The 18,730-nt window shown below is 42.1% G+C and overlaps 1 long non-coding RNA gene across 3 annotated transcripts in view; it reads right to left on the reverse strand.

Annotated features, from left to right (window-relative positions):
* LOC129195086 (uncharacterized) overlaps positions 1–18,730 on the reverse strand; it is a 123,728-nt gene that overhangs the window by 101,130 nt on the left and 3,868 nt on the right. The gene's annotated exons all lie outside the window — the stretch shown is intronic.

Consider the following 18,730-nt stretch of genomic DNA (forward strand, 5'->3'; position numbering starts at 1 on the left):
TTTCTCTACATTCCATCCTGAACATTGTCTACAATGACTACGTTTACATGCAGTCAATACTCGGGTTAAGGCCAATACACTAAGTCCCCAACTTAGGAACACAATTGGTTCCAGTCGACCGTTCTTATGTCGAATTGTTCTTAAGTAGGGGAAAAGGTAATATTACCAATGATATAGGTACTACATGTACGTGTATACATATACAGTATATGCGTTTGTATGTAAATATGAGTTTGGATGCAGTAGTAATATTAAACAAGGATAATTATTGAAAAAAACAATAATAAAAATGATATAATAATACGTAATGATAAATGTTATTTACCTTTGAAGAGGAGTGGTCGAGCATACGTCATTGTGGTGGAGTTGGAGGAGGAGATATTGAAAAAAAGGACAAATGGTCGTCGTCGTTAGACTCTTCTAAAAGAGGTAGTGTTCTGTTGGTGGTGTAGAATTAAGCAGGCCTATTAACTCTTCATAAACTTTAATCACACGCTCTGTCCGGGTTGTATAATTTAGCTTTCCATTTAGCTTTATCTCCCCAGTCTAACTCTTCCTGTGTTGGTCCCATTAGCTAAGGCTTCCTCTGTTGGTCCCATTAGCAGTGTCACAGTGCCCTCTACTGGTCAAGCATGTACAGTAGCAGTATAAATACTGATAGAGCGACAAGGTAAAATAAAATTAAATATAGTCCAGTCGGCTTGTGTTTGTATCCGCGAATGTTCGCTAGTCGGGTGTTCGTAAGTTGGGGACCTAGTGTATTCCGGTTTCTGAAACATTCTGAATAACCCGAAAACAAAAAAAAAACGCTGCGCGGACAATGTTTCGACGCACGGTAAATGCGCCTCATTCCCGCTTTTTCTTCCTGTATCCAAAAACAACAACAACAACAACAACAACAACGCCGGCACAGCGGACAATGAACACCTTTGTTTGCGTGTTGGTGCTGGTACTGACCCACAACCACTACTTGACACTATTCTGTCTCATTTTCTTCCTTAATGGAAGGCAAGAACGTGAAGAAATGGCAAAATGGAGTTGTGACATCCACATCCATGCTATATCCACACAGCCCCCCCCCGGACACTTTTGAAGATGCGTTCGTACAAACCCTGCTTCGCGTAACTGCTTGCTCACGTACGGATAGATTTCGCTATTGCGGTACTTTCGCCCGTCAATAAAAGACATAATGTTCCTGTCTTTCACCACGCTAACGGGGTGGCTTGTTTCCCCCCTCGTTCCAAAAGTGTGGGGCTTTGCGTGTCGTCATGTTTACCAGTACTTCCTGCCAAAGACACAAGATTCCTTTCGAATAGAACATGTGCAGAACACAAACTGATGTTCCTTTTGATCGGGATATGTAATGACCTGATTTTCGGGTTAGAAACGGAGTAACCCAGGGGTAATTTGGGTTTTTAAAAATGAGATTATGAGTATATTCCGGTTTCTCAAAAGGGTTATCTGTGTTTACATGTCCGTGCGCAAGCGGGTTATTGCTAATATTGCGGTTATGATAGGGTTATTTGGCTGCATGTAAACGTACTCAATGTCTAATTTCACTTTTCTTTGACGCAGACAATCACAATAGTCTGCCTCACACACTTGGGTGGCATCGTGAAGGGCAAAAGGTTGACTAAAAACAATGAAATTGATGTTTCTTCCACTGTGCACACGTAACTAGTTCTCCTTCTCCATCATGTTCATAATTTCAGGGCGTGCTTACGTAGGGACAAAATGTCGGAACACGAGGACCGCCTGGACTGTGCTCTGCAAAAAAACATTTTGATAATGCCTTCAAGGTCAAGTCAATTTAAAGTCAATCCACTTGCTTTTAGATAACATCCAAAAGAAAAAAAACAACTGGGATGTTAAACATGGCCCTATTTATCCCGAGCCTTCAGTGAACCATGAAGTCAGTGGTAAAAACAAAAAAGCCGCCCTAATGGCTCTGACACGGGACCCCTGCTTTTATCTTCTGCCTGATTCTTTCCATCTCAATCCAGCCGAACAATGAAGAAACGACTGCTGGCGGTCGCGGTGACACAGCAATCCTTTGATTTTCTGTCAATGTGGGTCATAAAGACAACACACAGGAGAATATAGGAGAAGGGGGTGTTCAAATTTTTTCCACCTAGGGCCAAATAGTGGAAAAATCAAAGGATGGAGGTTATAGGTGATATGTAAAACAACCTGCATCTCAGCTTTTTTTTTGGTAGTGTTTCATTGCAATTTTAGAATGTGCCCAATAAAAATGGTCGCCAGGCCCCATTTTGGACACCCCAGTCTTAGAAGGACTCCTACATCCAACTTGCGTTCATCAAATGTGACCCTTGATTCAAGTTTACCAGTTTGTGTCGTAAGTGTGCTATAGGCGCTCCTCACCACTTTGCGCTGCAAATTTCACGGCTTCACGCGATCGTGGTTTTTCAAAATGTATTTATTAGTAAATCATTCTATTTCATGGTTGAATACTATTATTATTGCCTACTATTATTAGTCAACAAGTATGCATTGCGGAGTAAATTTTACATTTAGAAAAATGGCATTGAGAAGACACATTCAAAGATGATATGTAGTATTCTACACTGGTCACTAGGTGTCAGTAACATTACTGTAATATTCAGTAAGACACACAAGCATCAGACTGTATCGTCCACATTCATTCATTCACATTCAACAGACACCAACTCAAGTCATATTTAAGTCTTAATTGGCTTATTTTCTGTCATTATGTCTACTGTATTGGGTAATACGAGTGTAAAAGGTGACTATAGGGGTGTTATTTCATGTCTAGAGGTCTCTAGTAACGTTACAAAAACACATTTAGAAGGGTGTAAACAGATTTTCTATGGTCTAACTATGAAAATATTCCATTTCTAAATGAGGAATCATACTTCACGGAAATTCACTTATCATGGTCGGGCCTGGAACCGATTAACCGCGATAAACAAGGGCTTGCTGTATTTATTTCTGTGCAATACAACTGAGGGGCTCCATTTAGACCCCTGCTGCCAGCTAGTGGTTACAAATGTAATTACGTTATGAAAAACGTACAAAAATTACATTTTCAAACCAGGTGCTCGCAATTGCAAAAAGGTATCACAGGTATCAGGGATCACCTTATTTGATGGTCAAATTACGGTATATCCAAAAAAATGAATTTGTTGGCTGTAAATGAGACTCGTTTGGGTTATAAGTGTGCAACTTATGTGTAAAAATAATATTCAACTTGACTTGCAGCTCCTAGTTTTGGGTTTTTGACATCGGCATGAACTGAAACGAAAACGAGTGTTTTACAGTTTGTAAGTTACTGAGCTTGACGACACACGAGACGTGTTCCGAATGTAAAAGTTGTACCAAGCTTCAGGAAAAGCTGTCTCAGCGTTTTCGCTAAAAGCCTCGCTGGCTCCTGCACCTATGGAGCTTGTTGTATAACCTGGACGCCCACCATGGTCCCTGGTGAACCGCTTTGACGACGAAGCCCGTCATAGCGGTTTTTAAACATGGCTTCATCCACCACAGGACTCAATTAACACTTCTTCCCAAGGTCGTAGCTTTGGGGTTGACATGCATTCCCTTCCTTCATGTGCTTCCTGAGTAGAAGCTCAGAGCGAGTTAAGTACACACAGCAGTAGTTGGGACCCCTTGACCCAGTTCTCACCACAGAACCATATGACTGCAACTATGACTTTTTATATTATTACTTTTTATTTTATTTTCTTGAAATAAAGCTCAGTCAGCTATAAACGTGGGCGCTGTAAGTTTGATAATTTTGTTTTCTTCAGCAAATCGGCTAAACTAGCATGACGTTTTCTGTTCAAATGTGACTCGTGTTAGCACTGTAGCGCACGTAGCTATCTTGGTGTTGCTAACATTTGTGTCCTCCTGTCCCACTCCTTAGAAAGAAAAACTGCATTTTTGGGGGGAATTTTGCCCATCATCCACACAAAAACGCCAACCATGCGCCATTTACATAATGGGACCTGGATATAAACCAAGCCACAGCGACATTGTTATTATTATTGTGATTAACATTGTGAGGCTGAAGGGCTACGTTACTGGCGTCGTGACACCTTGCCACACTACTAGCCGGCTAGCGACTAGCTTCATCACACATTTGCTTTTTATATCTTTAGAACGCACAGAAAAGAGACATGTGTTCATGTCTCACATAAGGATTGTGGATGATGGGCAAAATTCCCCCCAAAAGGGCAGTTTTCCTTAAATTTTATGTCGTTGTATGTGATAAATGGCATCTATTACGATGGACGAGGGGGAAAAGAGGTCAAGAACACGAGAAATGTTGTTGGTAGGGCAAAGGTCACTCGGACCAGCTGAACCTCACAGAGCGACGACACGCTGGACTGGAGAGGTGCACGTGATGGAGAGAAAAAAAAAAAAAGACAGAGGCTTCCAGAATGTGCAAAAGACAAATTACAGAGCTGAGGTTGACCGAATGCGCGTTGCCAAACACATGACTGGCTGCAGCAAAGGAGAGAATGATAGTTCGAGCCAAATGAGTGTTAAAGAACTGGAAAAAGTGACACAATGCTCTGCGAGGAGTAAAACTGTGTGTGTAAATCAATTATAATTAAATATAAACACATTAACACCCTTTGCTAATTGAGATTAAGAAACGATTGCATCATTTTCACCAGCATTTGAATCTGCCATCTCGGCATCAGTGTATTTTTTTTTAATCTATATTATATATATATAAAATGTTAATGTTATATTTTCTCCAAGACTCCCAACAAATGGCAGAAATACAAGAATAATGGACGCACCCATAAAAAGCCCTAAAAATGCCTATTTTTCATACTCTAAACCAGGGGTCACCAACCTTTTTGAGACCAAGATCCCTGGTCTCGGCCGTGAACCTGCACAAGATACCCCCCCCTTTTTTGATCTTGCACTCACCCCCCGCATTCCAGTCAGAAACCTTGGTGTCATCTTTGATCAGCACCTTTCCTTTAGTTCCAAAGTACAACTTGTTCATGCTTTTGTGACCTCCAGGTTGGATTATTGTAAATCTGTGAATAGGTTGCCCGAAGAAATCCTTAAAGACCCTTCGGTTGGTCCAAAAAAAAACCGCCGCACAGGTTTTAACCGGAACCAGAAGAAGAGACCATATTTCACCCATACTTCAAGGTCATCGGGAAGCAAGTGTATCACATCCACATGACTTGTAAGCTAGTAAATATTGTTGAGTCTCATTACATCACTGACAGTGATAGCATTACACAAGCGGAGTACATTGGCTTTACCCACGTGAAGTTACGTCTCTGTCACAAAGAAATTTGCTCCCCATTTGCACCGTTTCTGTCGAAGGCATTGTGCCTCAATCGCAGGATGTGATCATCTTGCTCTTTTTGTGTATTTGGTTAGAACTTGTTGATAGAATGATCAGGACCACGGCCAGATGGAAAGTCCGGGAGAAGACGCACACAAGTCAAAGCAAAGTCACTACACACACAAATACAGTAGCTAGCCTCTGACTTGTCCATTGAGAAAGATTTTTATCGTACACAACAAGATAGTAATATATATATCAACAAGCAACTAACATTATTATATATACACACACACACACACACACACACACACACACACCAAGAGTTCTTTCATCACCTATTCAAAGACTAAGGACAATTCATACTACATTTGAGGGAAAAAATTTAAAATAAACCGTCCCTCGTTTATCGCAGTTAATTAGTTCCAGACCCGGCCGTGATAAGTGAATTTCCTTGAAGTAGGATTCTCTTATTTATCAATGGAATATTTTCGTAGTTCAAGCATTGAGCATTTCCACTCATGTTACCCAATATGGTCAACATAATCATAGCAAATAAGACATCTCGGCCATAAATAAGACTCATGCTCCTGTGTGTTGATATAAATGTGTTCCCCAAAGGAGCTGAGTGGCGGGCGAACGGGAAGTAAGAGTTTTAGCTTAGCGCGGGTTAAAAAAGCCTGTCGTTCCGGCGATCAAGTCTGGTGCTTGTGGGTCTCACTGAACATTACTGCCATCTAGTGACCAGTGTCGAATACTACATATCATTCCGAGAGTCTTTGAATGAGTCTTCTGAATGCCTTATACAGTGATACCTGGCTTAACATCCACCCCTGTTGGCGCATTTTTTTTATTTAACATCCAGAATTTTTGCCTTGGTTTGCGTTCGCCCGCTTGGTTAGCGTCTAATATGGCACGCAGTTTGCTTGCGCCGCCAGCTTGGCCCAAGATGCTATTATGAGAGCAACAGCGTTCGTTTATATCAGTGTTGCTGCTGCCAGGAACAGAGATACACAACGTAACAAACACATGGGCCGCACGAAGGAGAAAGGCGATGGATCATACCGAGACAAGGGTTCAAGACCTCAGAATTTTACGACTTCAAGAGAACTCCGTGGTCATGTCAGAGGTATGCCAGCAACACACGGCCACACTGTGTCCCACCTCCTTGTGGTGCTGCTTGTTTGTTTTTGACCAACACATGTTTGTATCTGCTGGACAAATGTGTTTCCAACAAAATATATTTTAAGCCCGCAATCCATCCTGCATTTAGCATTCTTGGTTATTTACTGTATCTATGAAGTGGGGCATTTTCACTAAAATCCCTCGCTCTCCCACCTCATGCATGGGTGGACTCGGGGTGGAATGTAGTTAAATGTTCATTTGTCCATTTCATGTCTTGTTTATGGCATTGTCATTTCAATTTAAAATCGTGCATGTTAAAAAGTCTTTAACAGGTGTTTGCAGAGATTTTTTTGTGGCATGAGGGCACAAACAGCTAAAAAAAAAAAAAAAAAAAAAAAAAAAAAAAGGGATTGCCCTCCAAGCATCATCTCCTCTCCTCCCTGCCCTCTTCTCAAAACTAGGTAAAAGTGATATCAAATCTTCATTTGTAATTATTTTTGCATTATTTTCTGCATGTAACTATAATTATTGCCTTTAAAATGTTTTGGTTTGAGTCGGACCTTCTGGGATAGATTAATGACGTTAACCAAGGCAACACATTTTTACGTCTTTTAGTTCATTTAGCCATTTTTATGCTTGAAAAAGCTTCATTTTTTGGTATTCAAACACAAAACAGCATAATTTATTAAATGATATATTTCTGAAAAACAGAGTGAAGCCACAAAATGTGAACTACAAAAAGTGGCGAGGGACGACTGTATACAGTGCCGGTCAAAAGTTTGGAGACACGTTTGCATTGTATAGAATGAGAATGGTTCTCAATATTTCTGACTGGTGATGTACAGTATACTGTATAGGATATAAAACATGCATTAAAAGCTGAACTAAAATTGTTTGCGTGTGCGCTGACTCGAGTCGGGCTACGTAACTTTCAAAACATACTTGCAAATCTGGAGGTGGTTTCTTTTGCCCTCCCGATGACGTCGTAATGATGTCATCATCCACCTGGTTTTGGAGAACATTAAAAGCACACATATTTCGAACGTGGAAGCTTTTGCGCACAGTCAATTAAATCAAAACGCTTACTAGAGGACTAACAGTCAAATGTATTTCTACCTCTTTTGCACTTCTCACCGGTCTTGCGTAAATCCGCTGTAAGCCCATAAAACGCACAATGTTGCCATGAATGTAACACATATACGGACTTTTCCACAAGCCTGTTGGAGATGATCACATGACAGCACATTACATGGTGTGGTTTCGAATATAAAACCCGAGTGTTTCTGGGTTTTTCATTTGTAAGGTTTTATTGAACTGGAAGCCACGAATGGAAAAAGAAAACCAGATGGGTCTTGAGTGGTTGCTGTGGTGTGGCACATAATCACCACATACACAGGAAAAACAAGTAGTGTGTGTGTGCGTGTGTGTGTGTGCGTGCGTGCGTGTGTGTGTGTGTGTGAGAGTCCGTTTCTTTGCCAGTTCTTAGGGTCCATTAGCTGCCCTCAGAGGCGCAGGAACTTAAAGCTGTCTGCTGCACGCATTACAAAGAAATACTGTAACTCTGCATGATGGTGTGTGTGCAGATTTTCAGGGACCGTGTCTCCATTGGCCCACTTCCATACCAACACTTAGCATTGTGAGTGCACACGGGCGTTCACACTGACACGGCAAAATGCAGTGCACTGTCATGTCGGTACCCGGATGTTGCACTCGAAACGGTCAAATTGGTGAGTGTGCAGTGATGGACACCTGCCACACGCAATCATCGCCATCTTGGGAGGGGAGTAACTCCCATCGAGTGGTTGCAATTCACCATTAAAAAGGAGAGAAGAAGAGGAAGTGGGTAAATGGATTAAGGAAAAATTCACACACTCAGGAAGTAAGTACGCAGTGTACGTAGTGTACTGAAGTACAGTAATCCCTCGTTTATTGCAGTTAATTGGTTCCAGACTCGACCGAGAAAAGTAGGATTCCTTATTTAGAAATGGATTATTTTCGTAATTTCGTCATAAAAACTCTGAATACATTGGGTTTTTTGGGTTTTATTTACGTTTTTTTGTTCGTTAGGGGAGCTGAGTGAAAGGCAGACAGGAAGTGACCGCAGAGGTTCACAGTTGAGTTTCATCTTGGCGTGGGTTACGGCCGCAACGGTAGCACATGTCGGGATTACTGTGCCTGTTGTGAGATCATTCAAACCTGCAATAAAAGCCTGTTATGTCGGCAATCAAGTCTCACCAAACATTACAGTAACAATGCTGACACCTAGTGACCAGTGTAGAGTATTACATACCTTTTGAATGTGTCTTCTGAATGCCTTATATTTATATTTTAGTTCTTTTAGCCATTTTTTTTATTCCTTATTTTAGGTAATAATAGGAGGGCCCTATGATTTTTGCGTCAAAGGAATTGGAATTGGACGGAGTTGCGGAATTGGCCAATCAAAACGGAATCTTCTGTTAAACACGGACATTGACATGATGTGAATAAAATGCTTTCATCGTGAGGAGAAGGAACATTTGTGTGGGGAAGTATTACCCTGGCGGACCGCTCAATCGTGGCGGAATCTCATCACAAACACTAGTCTAAAAGTTGGCAAAAAACGTAGAAACTCCTCTCTTAAGGAGCGTGAACGGAAGCTAGTGGTTTAGCTTATTTTAGCAGAGCATGTTAGCGCGCGACTGAGGCCGTACGGGTGTGTTTACACCGTGTTGTGTTTTACTGCTCGTTAATGCAAACGTGCATTTTATGACGCCCGCTGACGTGGAGCAAGCTCTGAGTGAAATAAGGACGAGACGCACGTTTATTCTTCCTCCCTGTTGGTCTTAACTGTCAACACTCTCAACACACACAACACACTTCCGGCCTTCAAAATAAGAGCGCTGTTCGCCACATCCTGTCTAACTGTGTAAACAAAATAAGGGTATCATAAAAAAGATCTTCCATTAATAACACAATTGGAATTACACGCGTCTTCCTTAACCACAAGCACGGGCATCACAGTCGCTTGAGGATTTTGAAGCAATGTGTACTGAGGATGACATCTCCTTAGAAAAGTTAGCCAAGCTAAGCCCTTTATTTACTGTCACACACTCTATGCTGGTAAAATAAGAGTAAAAGGTAAAAAATTTTAAAAAAAAATAAAAATGAAAACAGAAAAAAACTGAATTTTGGAAAAAAATAAAACAGAATTTGGGGGGAAAAAAGTTCTTGCGGCCCGATAATAGGATGTATTCAACCATGAAACAGCATGATTTATTAAGTAATGTTTGTGTTTGAAAACCTGCGAGAGCGAAACTGCAAAATTCGAAGCGCAAAGCGGCGAGGGACGACTGCATTCCATTTGAGACACAGGCTGCGTTACAAATCCGCTACTCCCACAACTACGCTACACACGATACTAATACTGTAAGTATACTCTGTACACTGCGTACTTACTTCCTGAGGGCGGTGCACTGAAGATGCACTGCATTTTGCCATACTTCTCAGCGTGAACACACTTATGCACTCGAAAAGAGCGCATGCGTGCGATTTGAGACAAAGCAGCAGTGTATGTGTGCGTGCGTGTTGGTTACGGTGCATGGGGAATGAAAGGCCAATTAAATAGTGCAGCGTCAGCCTTATTAGCGCAGACTGCAGTGTGTTTGTCCAAGGAGTGTTGAAGAAAAAGAAAAACAAAACTCCCAAGCGTCAGCACTCAGGCACTTAGACTTTACGTTCACATGAAGAACACGTTATTAGTCACAGTGGTCTTTATGGGAAAATATTAAATCAGGAACACACTCGCGCTTCTTTTCCAAAAGCTTTCATTATGGAAATAAAGTAAGCAGCATTGAAAGTCCACACAATTCCAGTATTGAAGGTTAACTGCAATTTATGGAAGCACACACTATAAGACAAGGGTGCCCTTCTTCTACTGATGGTCGCATGCAAAAAAATGGAAGGATGCAGGGCCATTTTGTACATTAAAAATGTAAAAAAACCAAACAATCTTCACCAAAACATCCACATCTTTAATGAGTGGAATCCGTTTAAGTCGCCACCATGTCAACCAACTCAGTCCGCCGTCTTCTTCTCATTACTAAAAAGTGCCCGCTGAAGTTGATGTCGACGTACACGCCTTTTGTCGACGTAAAACCGGAGACCCAAAAAGCTGATTTCTATGAAAAATGTCAGTTTACGTCCATGTGCTGTATTGTTAACTTCGTCATCATCACTAAGCAGTGTGAAACAGCAGCAGCATAACAACTAGCAAGTCACACAGAGACTTTCTGTTCAGTGCAAAGTAAGTTTCAACCTGGATTCTACCACAGCAACTAACAAAATGCAAAATGCACCCATTATTGTTTTGCTTTTTTAGGTGTACAAAACCGCTATTTTAGTCAAGACATGCAACAAAATTACTGCAGCAGCTCTGTTAGATAAAAAGTATAAGATAACATAAAAACAGAAGAATAAAACGACGCACAAATGGAAGAAAACCATGCCAACAAACTGGTGCAGGTTGAAAAATCCTTTCGTGTGACCCATTCTCTTTATGTCGCCGGTGAAAGCCACCTGGTGACGTCAGTCATCCATAAGCATACGTCAACATAAGCAGGTTCCACTGTAATATTAAATTAGTGTAGTATCGAACAATATACATCATTAATAATGAATTTGTTTTATTTTTAGAATATGCCGAAGGCCAATAAAAAAAAAAAGACCCACGGGCCGTTTCTACCTATTGCTACACATTTTCTATTCTTTTCTCTCCTTTTAAAATAAATGCTCATATTTCAAGACAGGAAATGAAGAAATGATAATAGACATGGAGAAGGCGTAGGATTAAAAGGCTCTGCTTCTTCCTACTCCTTTTCGGACAAGCTGAACTGTACAAATGTAAACAATGTGTCCCAAACAAGAGATCCACTTTTGAAATGTGAAAACGAGATGTCCTCACATTTCTGTTTGGTCCCCTACGCCTGACAAGGAGTTGTCTTTCGACACAACGTCAGCTTCCGTTTCAATGCAGTCGTGGTTGACGGATGCACAAAGACAGCAGCACTGACGACACCGGTTTTGCATCAAACAAGCTATGGTGGAACCAATGTCGCGAGGGAGTGACAATCGAACCGCAATATTGCAAGGGACGACGGTGCACTCTTCTGCACTCTGTGTGTATGCTAGCGGCCCCGCCTCCACCCACCGAGAGATAGACTGTATGACTGACAAAAGGGTTCATTCCGTTCATGCTGTTGTTCTATGGAACAAACACGCCAAGGTGCTGAAACCAATGCACAGGGTCAAATCTCTTCCTGCCTGTTTGGGGGCGGGACACAAGGAAAACACACACACATAGATATTCTCAACCAAAGCCAAAACCTCACTTTCCATCCATCCATCATCTCGCTTATCCGAGGTCAGGTCGTGGGGGCAGCAGCCTAAGCAGGGAAGCGCTATCAGCCCTCTCCCCAGCTACTTCGTCAGCTCCTCCCGCCGGATCCTGAAGTGTTCCCAGGCCAGTTGAGAACAGTCTCTCCAACGTGTCCTGGGTCTTCCGAGGCCTCTTACCGGTCGGACACGCCCTAAACACATCCCCAGGGAGCCGTCCGGGCGGCATCCTGACCAGATGCCCGAGCCAACTCATCTGGCTCTTCTCAACGCGAAGGAGCAGCAGTTCTACTCCAACTTTCTCCCCGATGACAGTGCTTCTCACCTTATCGCTAAGGGAGAGCCCAGCCACCCTACGGAGAAAACTCATTTCGGCCGCTTGTACCCGCGATCTTGTCCTTTCGGTCACTACCCAAAGCTCACTTCCTTAAATATTCAGGTTTGAGGTTTATTATCATTTGAGAATGACCAAGAGCATTCTTTAAAAAAAATGACAGAAATAATCAATGTAGGCCGCACAGTCACAGTCGGGAGATCGGGAAGACCCGAGTTCGAATCTCCGTTGGGCATCTCTCTGTGGCGTTTGCATGTTCTCCCCGTGCGTGGGTTTTCTCCAGGTACTCCGGTTTCCTCCCACATTCCAAAAACATGCATGTTAGGTTAACTCTTTCACTGCCAAAGATGTCTACTGACGTCTTTTGCCATTTTTCGCAGGCGCTACAGATCAAAGTCTTCTTCATCTTGTGTGTGAATTTCTGACGTGTGGGCAATGTATTTCTTTTTTCCTCCAACCGGTAGCGACAGATTGTCTGTGAAGAAGACGGGTTGTGGGTTGAGCGAGGAAAATGGCGAAACACATGCAGAAATCGAGTGGAGACAAAAAAAAATACAGGCAACTAACACTGTCACAGAGCTTATCTGGCGGTGGATCTGCCTTTAGTAGTGACGCGATCGCGAAAGATTGGTGACATGGGTGATGTAGGTGACGTAGACACAAATGCAGTTGACAATGGCAGCCGAAGCAACAAGCTAGCGGTTAGCGTTGCTGAGCCATGTGGCACAATACCCGAGCATGACACCGGAAGCAGTTCAGTGTCGGGTGACTCAGAACCCGACCCTGATTCTTCTGACGAGTGGCTGCCGTCTGCATCGGTCAGCAGCAGGGATTCATCCCCACACCCAGCAGACCCCATGGTCAATCTGCTCGACAAAAAAAGCTTGTTTTCTCTGTTTTTTTGGTCAAAATCTGGTGTTTTTGCCGAAACTACCCGATGTTCTACCGCCAATATCTAAAGACCCCAAAAGGCTATAGAAACAAACTTTTTTTTCCTGATGAAAGAAGAGAGTCTGAAGTTTCTTGAGGTAGTTTCAATGGTTATGTGGTCCGAAAACTCAATGTTCTGAAAGTTCAGCAAAAATGCCCAAAAACTCACAGTTGGCAGTATGGAGCGCTCTGCTCTGAACATGGCTGGCAGTCAATGAGTTAATTGGCGACTAAATCGTCCACGGGTATGAATGTGAGTGTGAATGGTTGTTTGTCTACATGTGCCCTGCGATTGGCTGGCGACCAGTCCAGGGTGTACCCCGCCCCTCGCCCGAAGTCGGCCGGCATAGGCTCCAGCATACCCCCGCGACCCTAATTAGGATAAGCGGCATAAAACATGGATGGATGGATGATCAATGTATTGCCTGTGTACCTTTGCCATCATTGACACGATGACATGTAATCAAGTTTGAAAGGTTCAGTTAGCCTCGTCCAACAGACATTAATATGCTAATGCTGACGGGAAAATCCTCTTTTGTGTCACAGTAATGTTTTAACTCGCTTCACCTGGAAGTCAGCAAGCATGTCTGACATAACAAATGGAATTTAGCATCTAGACAAGACAGATGTTGGCCGAAGCGTGCAGAGAATCGCCATTAAAGGTGCGAGATGTGCTCACGCTGGCCAAGAGTGGCGGCCACCTTCACGTCACGTTTGCAGCTTTAAATGCATGCAACCTTTAAAAAAATAAAACCTGGCATATTCGATGAGAAAAGACTTAACCTTGACTCTAGCCTATAAATCACACGAATGCGTACGTCTGGCTTTCGGAGCTAAATGTTGGATCAAAGGCCCTGAACAACACTGGATCCGTCTGTCATTGTTTCCGTCCAGACGGCAAAGTGTGTAAAAGTAGCAGGTGAGGTCTGTCCAAAAGAACTCTAATGGATGCTGGGAAATGAACCGGCATCTGTTTTCTATCAGGAATGTATAGACTGGGTGAAAAGGGACAGAGTGAAGCATGGAAACAGTCGAAGGAAAAAGTATCCCAGCGGGAATTGGATGGAAACTGATGTACAGAAGAGGTTCTTTGTCACCATACAAAAGCAAAAGGACGACAGGTGCAGTGCACACACGGTTAATCAATTTGCACACACGCAGTTTTAAGTCATTAAGTAAGGCTGATTTATGAAGCTCATTACACAGTCTGTAGCTTTGTTGCTAACACAGCAGCATGTGATTAGCTTAACAATCGAGTCTGATATTGCTTCCTTGTGGCTCTTTTAATTGAACTACACTGTGAGGCCATTTTTGCCATTTTCCTTAATATCTTCTCAAATACGGTGGTGTGAAAAAGTGTTTGCCCCCTTCCTGATTTATTTTTAAAGTTTGTCACACTTAAATTTTTCAGAGCAACAAACAAATTTCAATGTTAGTCAATGCCAACACAACAGGACACAAAATGCAGTTTTTAAATGAAACTTTTTATTAGTATCGGAGAAAAAAAATCCAAACCTACATGATTTGGATGTAATGGGGGGGGGGCAATCACTTTTTCAAACAAAAGTGATTGCCCCACTGTTAAAACATAACTTCACTGAGATTAATTGAGATCTATCAGTCTGGAAAAGGTTCTAAAGCCATTTCTAAAGCTTTGGGACTCCAGCGCACCACAGTGAGAGCCATTATCCACAAACGGCCAAAACATGGAACAGTTGTGAACCTTCCCTAAGCAAAATGACCAACGACTCATCGAAGAGGTCACAAAAGACCCCACAACAACATCCAAAGAACTGCGGGCCTCACTTCAATTAAAGGTCAGTGTTCATGACTCTGAACTGAAGAAAAACAAAATGAAGAGTCAAAGTCCTGACCTGAATCCTATTGAGAAGCTGTGGCATGACCTTAAAAAGGCGCTTCATGCTGGAAAACCCTCCAATGTGGCTGAATTACAACAATTCTGCAAAGATGAGTGGGCCAAAATGATTGCAGTTGTTGCTGCTAAGGGTGGCCCAACCAGTTATTAGGTTAAGGAGGCAATCACTTTTTCACACAGGGCCATGTAGGTTTGGATTTTTCTTCTCCCTTAATAATGAAAAGCTCCATTTAAAAACTGCATTTTGTGTTCAGCCGTGTTGTCAGTGACTAATATTTAAATTCGTTTGATGATCTGAAGCATTTAAGTGTGACAAACATGCAATCACACCACTGTATATACAAAAAATGCACTTTGGCCACCACCGTCATACACAGTTTTTTAACCACACATTAATAAGGTCAGCTCAAATTAACAGTTTGTCATAAAAGCTGACAAAATGTTCAAAACAATTCATCAAAACTGAAGAAAAGATACCATTTATGTGTATGGGTTCGAAAGGATCTGGCTTTTTGACATTTGCCCTCATCCTGTCAAAAACTTCACACACACACACACACACACACACACACGAGCCATCGCACTTAATAGATGAACGTCTGCAAAAGACTTATGTAACCAAAGTAACGAAAGATGAATGTGGCTGACAGAAAAACAAAGTCTGTCATTCCATGAGCAGCGAAAGCCAACCTCATCCCCTTCAAAAGTCGTTATGAGCGAAAGTAGATATTAGAAACATCTCATCAGTGGAGGCCTCCTCGTTACATAAGGTCAAATGTGGAAAAACATTTTTTTTTGTGTGTGCAATGGGAGCCTTTAATGTGTCATTTACATCCATGTCACTCACTTAAAGGCAGAAAAGGAAACCTGACCTACAATGTTTTATATCATCATTCTGTCGCATGTGTTTTCCCCCCCAATCTGATTTCATAAGCAGAAATGTAGAAAAAAAAAAAAAGGCTCCACTTTTTTGGGAAATGCCATGTCAGACCTGCCTGTTTTTGAAGAATTTTACCCTTTCAGGAGCACACCTGCCTGCCACACACCTCTATTTTCAACTAAAAAGTTTATTATGCTTGAAAAGGGATCCTCTTGAGGAACCCTGACGGTCTTGTAAAATACACACGTTTTTTTTCCCCTTTCAAAAAGTTCTATTAAACTTTTTAAATGTCGCCAGCTGTCCAAACACTCGGACTCACTTTTATATTCTCACCTGCTGCAGACTAAATGAAGCGATTCATAATTAGCCTGATTCGCATACACACACGCACACACACACACACACACACATACACACGTCAAGTGCAAACAGTATTGGGAGCATTAGCGAAGTCGCATGTCGCTACGCTGAGGAAGTACTTTTTCCCCCCTTTTGTTAAGTCTCCCGGGCGGCTTCTGAGTGTAGTGCGTCAAGGAAAAGGAAAGTGAAAAGTGACGTGAAATTAGACATTGGTGAATGCGCAGAAAGTGGAGAAAAGCCGACCATCATTGGCTGCATGCCGCTCGAGTGACCCTCATGAAGGATAAAGATGGCATCTTTGAACATGTGAAAGGACTTACTATGATATGGACGGTGACAACTAAGCACCGTTATGGTATCTGAGCCATAAGCCTGTCTCTTCGTCCCTTGCAACGCCCCTTTCAGTGTGGAAGACAAGGGATAAAAGTGAGTATTGTTAATACTATTTTTTTACAATGGTAGTTTTTGCTGCACATATGCAGTATAAAACACCATATGTTATGTCCTGGTTGCATTAGTTGCATCTTGAGGGTTTTTTTCTTTTTAAATGTTCGTAATGACTACAGGTATATGTAAGGTAGGTGGCAAAATGTTGGTCTAGACCAGGGGTTCTCAGATGGTCTCCACCTGGGACACACATTTTTCAATGCTCATTAAGTTGCGACCCACTCATACTGAAGTTATTTTGAATCGATATTTATTTTTTATTACTTCTTACATTTTTATTGAAGTCATTTTTAATCTATTTATTTTTTAAATTTTACACCTTTAGTTCAGTAATTTTTATGATTTATTTTTATTATTTCTTATACTTCTTTTTAAGTCCGTTTTATTTCTGTATTCATTTATTAATTTTTCTTATCAATATATTTTTTATACTTTTAAGTCAAACAAGCAATTTTTTTTAAATAAATTCTCTTTCATATTTTGAAACATTCATACATATAATTACATGTCCAAAGTGCATTTTAGAGGAATTTATTAAAGCGTTTTATCAGCAAAATGAGGACGAACATGACAAAAGGCATGCATACAAATATGCACAAATAAAAAAATGAAATATTAAAAATCTCACACGAGTAGACATCAGTTGTATATTACATATTTTAACGTCATTTTTGACTTGCTGCCTGTGACCCATGCAGAATGGCCCCCGACCCACCAGTTGGGAACCACCAGTCTAGACCATTGATTGCCCAACGATCTGGTGGTACACGGGATTTATCTAGAAAGGATGTGTGTGTGTGTGTGTGTGTGTGTGTGTGTGTGTTTGGAGGGGTGGGGGGGTAGTTGGGGTTGGCGGGGGGCCCAAGGTGATTTTTTTTTTTCATGGGGCCCACAATTCCTGGCGGCGCACCTGCCCACGCATTCAAGATTCAGCAAATTTACAGATTTTTTTTTCCACCAAAATAGACATTTTTTTCCCCCGCAGAAACCACATTCACCCTAAATCTGTGATAATTCATAAATCCAGGTAATATATACAGTATACATGTACCACTGATCATGTTTTTTCCATCAAGCGATGAGATGTCGCACTTTGTCCGGCGGGGCGATCTCGTAGTAAGTAAACCATTACTGTTACCTGCGAGTACAAGACCCAAATTTGAAGGTCAACCGCAGTGGTAAACAGAAGTGGCACAAACAATGGTGCCCACAAAGCCAAACACTTTGGCCCTTGGTGCATCAGGTGGTGTCAAGCGATCACAGCTCCGTCGTCCCCATTCCACACTGAAAGAAAAACACGCATCTGCCTCCTCTTGTTACAATATGCCATCTTTCCAAGCTCCAGCACGTCAAACCCAAATGGAAAATTCAGTGCACAGTTCCATATTTTGGCGGCAGCGCACACACAGTATCTTTCAGCGCCATCTCAATTGCCTTTGCAGACAGACGAGGCCGCGCTGCAGCAGATATAAATGCACGGAGTCCAGACATTACCCAATATCCTGCAAAAACGTCTGGGAGAGTATCCTCGCCTCTCGTGGAGAGACATGCTAATGACCAACATTGTGGTGCGGACTGCCGGGTCTACAGTATCAAGCCACAAGGGACGTTCATCAGGTTGAACACGAATGACGCATCTCAGAGATGTGGTAATATTTGCTCCTTCCGTGTTGGGGGGGGGGGAAGGCTTTTCCCAAGAGTGATTTAAATATTACATGCAGACCATGCAGAGACATAATAGTTTAAGTTGTATGACATCCCCATCAGCAGTGGACTATAGCAACAGCGACTTAGCCCCCCATTTGGTCCCGCAAGTCCGGGTCTGGTCGGATCTCAGTGACCAGAAACGTAGTTCTGCTTAGTTGCTGGGTCATTTAAGTAAAGCTTCTCAAAACAATACGTGTTCATTTGCATCATAAAAATGCCTCCTCAAAAAAATAAGGTAAGTCCCTGTTGAAATAGTCCACTGCTGCTGGGGATGTCATACAACTTCATGTCAAAAAATCCCAACTATCCCTTCAAGTCTGTCTGTTATAGTGGAACCTGTTTACAGTATGTAGACGCCCCTCGGACTGGCTGACTGCTGTCAACACAAGTGGTTGTCAACACAATCAA

The sequence above is a fragment of the Dunckerocampus dactyliophorus genome, chromosome 15 (genome assembly GCF_027744805.1).
Source record: "Dunckerocampus dactyliophorus isolate RoL2022-P2 chromosome 15, RoL_Ddac_1.1, whole genome shotgun sequence".
Taxonomy (NCBI): domain Eukaryota; kingdom Metazoa; phylum Chordata; class Actinopteri; order Syngnathiformes; family Syngnathidae; genus Dunckerocampus; species Dunckerocampus dactyliophorus.